The sequence below is a fragment of the Cervus elaphus genome, chromosome X (genome assembly GCF_910594005.1).
Source record: "Cervus elaphus chromosome X, mCerEla1.1, whole genome shotgun sequence".
Lineage (NCBI taxonomy): Eukaryota > Metazoa > Chordata > Mammalia > Artiodactyla > Cervidae > Cervus > Cervus elaphus.
In genome coordinates, this window is record NC_057848.1 from 60,238,043 (window position 1) to 60,245,779 (window position 7,737).

General features: G+C 37.2%; 1 pseudogene; it reads left to right on the forward strand.

Moving 5' to 3' along the window:
• The first annotated feature begins 1,873 nt into the window (after positions 1-1,873).
• Positions 1,874-7,457, forward strand: LOC122690328 (annotated as a pseudogene).
• Positions 7,458-7,737: the final 280 nt, after the last annotated feature.

A 7,737-nucleotide genomic window follows, 5' to 3' on the forward strand; every position in this document is an offset into this window, starting at 1 on the left:
CCACGTGGTCAAGCTGGTTTTAGAAAAGGCAGAGGAACCAGAGATCAAATTGCGAACATCTGCTGGATCATTGAAAAAGCGAGAGTTCCAGAAAAACATCTGCTTCTGCTTTATTGACTATGCCAAAGCCTTTGACTGTGTGGATCACAATAAACTGTGGAAAATTCTGAAAGAGATGGGAATACCAGACCACTTGACCTGATTCTTGAGAAACCTGTATGCAGGTCAGGAAGCAGCAGTTAGAACTGGACATGGAACAACAGACTGGTTCCAAATAGGAAAAGGAGTACATCAAGGCTGTATATTGTCACCCTGCTTATTTAACTTCTATGCAGAGTCCATCATGAGAAACACTGGACTGGAGGAAGCACAAGCTGGAATCAAGACTGCCGGGAGAAATATCAATCACCTCAGATATGCAGATGACACCACCCTTATGGCAGAAGGTGAAGAAGAACTAAAGAGTCTCTTGATGAAAGTGAAAGAAGAGAGTGAAAATGTTGGCTTAAAGCTCAACATAAATTTTAGGGGAACACACACCTTCAGTCCATAACACCAGTACATTATGTCATCCTTACAACAAAAAAATCATAAGGCATACTATAAGGCTGAAAACACAGATCAAAGAGATTGAACAAGCATCAGAACCAAAGTCAGATATGGCAGAAATGTTGGAAAACTGTGGTTAATATGTAAGGACTTCAATGGAAAAAGTAGATGATAGGGAAGAACAGATATATAATGTAAGCAGAGAGGTGGAAATTCTTTAAAAAAAGAAATAATAGTGATAAAAACATTGTAACAGAAAGAATAATTTTGATGGGCTCATTAATAGATTAGACATAGCTGAGAAAATAATTTCTGAGCTTGATGATGAGAGAGCAGAAACTTCCAAAACTGAAAAAGAGAAAAAAGACTGAAAAAACCTAGAATGGAATAGCCAAGAACTGTAGGACAACCACAAGTGGTGTAACATATATGTTCTGGGAATATCATAAAGAAAAGATAGGGAAAATAACAAGCAATATTTGAAGCAATAATGACTAAGATTTTCCCCAAAATTAAAGTCAGACGCTAAATCACAGATATAGCGTCTATATAGAACACCAAGTGAGATAAATGCCAAATAACAATCACACTTGTGCATATCATATTCAAACTGCAGAGAAGATAAAGAAAAAAATCTTGAAAGAAGCCAGAGTTTAAAAACACCTTACGTATAGAGAAGTAAACATAAGACTTATAATGATTTCTTCTCAGAAACCATGCAAGCAAGAAGAGATTGGAGTGAAATACTTAAAATGTTGAGGAAAGAAAAACACTAGTCTAGCATTCTGTACTCTGCAAAATTATTCTTCAAAAGTGAAGGAGAAATACTTTCTCATAGAAACAAAAATTGAGGGAAGTTTTCATCAGTAGATGTGCCTCATAATAAATGTTAAGAGAAAATTTTCAGAGAGAAGGAAAATTGTATAGATCAGAAACTCTATATAAAGAAAGAGCATTGCAGAAAGAATATGAGAAGGTAAAATAAAACCTTTTATTTTCCTTAGCAATTGATCTAACAGAAAATAGCTTCCTCAAAATAAAAAAAAAAACAATGTATTTGATTCTGTATTCTTATGTATAAGCAAAATGAATGACAGCAATGATAAATTTGGAAAGAAGGAATTAGGGATATTTTGTATATGGTACTTACACTATGGATTAGTTATAAATGTATATTGTATATACATTTATATATATATATTATATATATATATAATGTATTTTAGGGCAACCTCTAAAAAAGTTTAAAAAAAAGTATAACTGATATACTAAGAAAAGATGGAAAATAAAATAATAAAATGCTCAATTACACTAAGTCTCCTACATGCGAACCTTCAAATTGCAAACTTTCAAAGATGCGAATGTGCATTCCATTAACGTCAGGTATAAGTGAAATTGCAGCTTGCACTCCATCTCCTATTGATGATGCTCCTTTCAGCTCTACCCTTTCCCTTCCCTCCCTCCTCCAGCCAATAACTCTTCTTGCCTGTTCAGTAGATGCCAGCAGTTGTGCTGTATTACTGTACTTTTCAAGGGGCTGTACTGTAAGATTAAACATCTTTTCTTTACTTTTTATGTTTGTGTTTGTTTTTTTGAATGTATTAGTTGTGTGAAAAGTACTATAAACCTATTACAGTACAGTACTATGTTGCTGATTGTGTTAGTTGGGTACCTAAGCTAACTTTGTTCAGCTTATGAACAAATTGGACTTAACAAATTCACTCTTGGAATGGAACTCATTTGTATACAGGGGACTTGGTATAAAACTACAAAAGGTTCAGCAATTCCACTTTTGGGTATATATCCAAAGGAACTGAAATCATGATTTTGAAGAGATATCTACAGTGCCATGATCACTGCAATATTATTCCCAGTAGTGGAGGCATGGAAGCAATCTAATTGTCCATCAACTGATGAATGGATAGAGAAGATGTGCTATATACATACAATGGAATATTATTCAGCCTGAAAAAGGAAATTCTGCTGTTTGTGATAACATATATAAATCTGGAGGACCTTATGCATAGAGGAATAAACCAGACACAGAACAAATATTACATGACCCCATTTATGTGAGGAATCTAAAACAAACTCATCAACAGAGGAATGGATAAAGAGGATGTGCTACATATATACGATAGAGTATTACTCAGTCGTAAAAAAGAACAAACCAATGCCATTTGCAGCAACATGAATGGTCTTAGAGACTGTCATACTCAGTGAAGTAAGTCAGAAATAGAAAGACAAATATCATATGATATCACTTATATGTTGTTCAGTTGCTAAGTCATGTCTGACTCCGCAACCCCATGGACTGCAGCACACCAGGCTTCCCTGTCCTTCACTATCTCCTGGAGTTTGCTCAAATTCATGTCCATTGAGTTGGTGATGCTATCTTACCATCTCATCTCCTGCCACCACCTTCTCATTTTGCTTATGTAATAAATCTAAAAAAAAAGTATAAATGAACTTATTTACAAAACAGAAGTAGAGTAATGAATGTAGAAAACAAATTAATGGTTACTTCTTAATATGCTGTCAAGGTTTGTCGTAGCTTTCCTTCCAAGGAGCAAGTGTCTTTTAGTTTCATGGCTGCAGTTACTGTTTGCAGTAATTTTGGAGCCCAAGAAAATAAAATCTGTCATTGCTTCCACTTTTTCCCCATCTATTTGCCATGAAGTGATGGGACCAGATGCCATGATCTTAGGCTTTTGAATGTTGAGTTTTAAGCTAGCTTTTCCACTCTCCTCTTTCACTCTCATCAAGAGGCTCTTTAGTTCCTTTTCACTTTCTGCCATAAGGGTGGTATCAGCTGCATATCTGAGGTTGTTGCTATATCTCCCGGCAATCTTGATTCTAGCTTGTGATTCATCCAGCTCTTTATTGTATATATGCCTAACAACAGAGTGCCAAAATACATGGGACAAAAACTGATAGAACTGCAAGGAGAAATAGATTAATTTCACTATTTTATTTTATTATTTTTAAAACATTTATTTCTTTATTTGCCTGCATCAGGTCTTAGTTGTGGTGCATGAGATCTTGGTTGCTGCATGTGGGATCTTTCATTGCAGAGCATGGGCTCTTTGTTGTGGTATGCAACTCGATAGTTGTAGTGTTCAGGTTTAGTTGCCCAAGTTGCTCTTGCATGTGGGATCTTAGTTCCTTGACCAGGGATCAAACTCATGTGTCCTGCATTGGAATGTGGATCCTTAGCCACTGGGCCACCAGGGAAGTCCTGAGAATCCACTCTTGGAAACTTCAGTGTAACTCTTTTAGGAATGGACAGATTCAGCAGGCAAAAAATAGTGAGGACATAATTGAACTCAACAGCACCATCAGTCAATTGGATATAATTGACATCTATTGAGTACTTTACCCAGCAAGAACAGATAACATATTCTTCTCAAGCTCACATAGAATATTACCAAAATTAACTGTTAATACATTTTGGGCCATAAAACATACTTTAACCAATTTAAAAGAATAGATATTATATAATGTTTATTCTCATATAACCACAATGGAATTAAAATAGAAATCAATAACAGAGAGCTGGAAAATCTCCCAAATACTTGGAGATTAAATAATACACTTCTAAGTAACACAGACAGACCTCAAGAGAAAAAACATTTCGAACTAAACAAAAAGGAAAATACAACCTATCAAAATTTGAGGGGTTCTGTGAAAACAGTGGTTAGAGGGAAATTTATAGCATTTAATGCATGTATTAGAAAAGAAGAAAGATTTAAAATCAATAATCTAAGTTTCCATTTTAGGAAACTAGAAGAAAAAAGCAAATAAAATTCAATGTAAGCAAAAGAAAGGAAATAATAAAAATTAGAGCAGCTACCTGTGGCTGATTCATGTTGATGTATGGTAGAAATCAGCACAATATTGTAAAGTACTTATCTTCCAATAAAAAATAAATAAAATAAAAACAAAAAATTAGAGCAGAAATCAATGAAATTGAAAACAAGATATCAATAGAGAACATCAATGGAAACAACAGTTAGTTCTTTGGAAAGAGCAATAAATTGATAAACATTAGGCAGGCTAAGTAAAATAGAAGACACAAATTATTAATATAAGGAATGAAAGAAGGGACATCACCACAGATCTTATGGACATTAAATGCATAATAAAAGAATATTGTTAACAACTAGATGCCCACAAGGGCTTCCTTGCTGGCTCTGTGGTAAAGAATCTGCCTGCCAATACAGGAGATGCAGGTTTGATACCTGGGTCGGGAAGATCCCCTGGAGAAGGAAATGGCAACCCATTCCAGTATTCTTGCCTGGGAAATCCCATGGATAGGGCAGCCTGGAGGGCTACAACCCATGGGGTCACAGAGACATGACTAAACAACAATGACAGATACCCACAAATTTGGTAACCCAGATGGGTTTACTGGTGATTTCTATTTAACATTTAAGGAAGAAATTATACCAATTCTCTACAAACTCTTTCAGAAGATAGAAGCAGAAGAAATGCTTGTTAACTCATTTCGTGAGACCAGTATTACCATTAATACTAACATCAGAGAAGACATTACAAGAAAAGAAAACTACAAATCAATAATTCTTAAGAACATACATTTAAAAATCCACAGCAAAATATTAGCAAACTGAATAAAAAGTATAAAAAAAGAATTTTATATCATAGCCAGTTGGAATTTATCCCAGGTATCTAAGGCTGGTTCAACATTCAGAAATCAATTTATGTAATTCACAAAGCAACAGACAAAAGAAGAAAAATCACATGATTATATCAATAGATGTGTAAAAAGTACTTGGCAAAATCCAATGCTCATTCATGACTCTTAGTAAACCAGAAATAGAAGGGAATTTCCTCAACTTGATAAAGAACTTCTGCAAAAACCCAGCAGCTAACATCATACTTGGTGGTGAGAAACTCAAAGCTTTTCTGCAATGATAAGGAACAAGGCAAGGATGTTGCCTCTTATCACTGCTTTTCAACATCATACTGGAAGTTCTAGCTAATTCAATAAGACAAGAAAAGGAAATAAGAGGTATATAAATTGAGAAGCATGAAATTAAAGCTGTCTTTGTTTGCAGATGACATGATTGTCTATATAGAAATTCTGAAAGAATTGACCAAAAAACCTCTTCTGGAACTAATAAACAAAGATTGAAGGATAAAGTTAATATACAAAGTCAATTTCTTTCCTGTATGCTAGAAAAGAACAAGTGAAATTTGAAATAAAAAACACACTACTATTTACATAAGCACCCTCCAAAATTGAAAACTTTAGGTATACATCTATAAATGGTGCCAGAGGTCCCTGTTGAGCTGTCTACGACTTTCTATAAGTCACACTGATGTACAAGATCCCTATGATGTACATGTGCAAGATCTATATATAAAGAAAACTACAAAACTTTGATGTAGGATACTTTAAAGAAGAGCTAAATAAATTGAGAGATATTCCATGTCCATGGATAGGAAGACTCAATATTGTCATGATGTCAGTTCTTCACAACTTCATCTGTAGATTCAATGTATCAATAGTAATCCCAGTCAAAATCCCAGAAAGTTATTTTGTGGATATTGACAAACTGATTTTAAAATTTATATGGAGAGGCAAAAGATCCAGAACAACCAATTCAATATTGAAGGGGAAGAACAAAATCAGAGGACTGACACTACACAACTTCAAGACATATAAATTACATTATATATTATTATTATTATCATAATCAAGATTGTATTGTGGTGTATTGGTGAAAGGATAGTTAAATAGATCAATGGAACAGAAGAGAGAGCCTAGAACTAGATGCACATAAAATATATTCAACTGATTTTTAACAAAGGAGCAAAGGCAATACAATGGAGCAAATATACTCTTTTCAACAAATGGTGCTGGAACAACAGGACATCCACAGGGCAAAATATATATATATATATATGAATCTAGATATAAACCTTATACCTTTCACAAAATTAAAATGTATTAAGCTTAAGTGTAAAATACAGAACTATAAAACTTCTAGACTGGAAGATGTGATTAGAAGTATGTACAGGGGACCACGGGAACCCAGAGGAGGTGTCCTCAAATGTTGTTTATGGAAGAACAGGTTAGGGAGGGCTTTCTGAAATGAGGTGACGCCTCAGATGAGATTTGACAGTTTACTAGGTGAGAAGGTTAAAGAAGGACATTCCAGGAAGAGGTGATGGTTTGAGTAAAGGCCTGATGGTGCCCAAATCCTGTTGTATCAAACTACACTGCCATTTAACACTCTAGCACCAACGCGTGTCTGGACCAGGACGGCTGCAACAAGGACCGCCAACAGGGCATGGGTGAGCCTGCCTGTGTGGACAAAGATGGCCCCGGTGGCTCGGCAGTCCCCATCTCTGTGCACTTCCTCATTGTCGGGTTGGTGTTTGTTGCCTTCATCATCATGGGGTCCCTTGTAGCTGCCTGCTGCTGCAGATGCCTCCGGCCCAAGCAGAAGCCTCAGCAGAGCTGGCCCCCAGAGGACCCCGCCTGATGGAGACCATCCTCATGATCCTAAGCGCCAGCACGTCCCGGGGCTCCTCCTCCCACCAGTCCAGCAGGCACCAGCTCCAGCTCCAGCATCAACTTGGGGGATCGGGTGCCCCTGACCAGGTCCCAGACCAACTGTCTCTTGCCTGAGGTCACCATGAGCAATGTGTATGTGGACATGCCCACTAAATTCTCCGTGCTCAGCTGCCAGCAGGCCACCCAGATCATGCCCCATCAGGGTCAGTACCTGCATTTCCCTTTCATGGGGTATGCTGCAGCCAGACTCAGCACCCATGACCCCAGTGCCTCCATTCCTGGACTGGCTGCAGACAGGCAGATCCAGGCTCCCTTCCCTCACACTAACAGCAAACAGAGGATGTACACAACAGTGACCTTGTAATGCAGAGTGTGACTGGGGGCCTAGACCAGACAGAGGCGAGTGAGAACTGTGGGCTTGGGAAGGATTCTAGGTTGGAAGTCCATGCCTGTCGGTGGTGTTTATGGCACGGTTCTGTTGGATGGCTTCATTTGCCCCCAAACTGTATGAAAACATCTTTCTCCAAATGAGTGTTTCTAGATATGTTTCGGCTTCCCTGGTAGCTCAGCTGGTAAAGAATCTGCCTGCAATGCAGGAGACCCCAGTTTGATTCCTGAGTCGGGAAGATCCCCTGGAGAAGGGA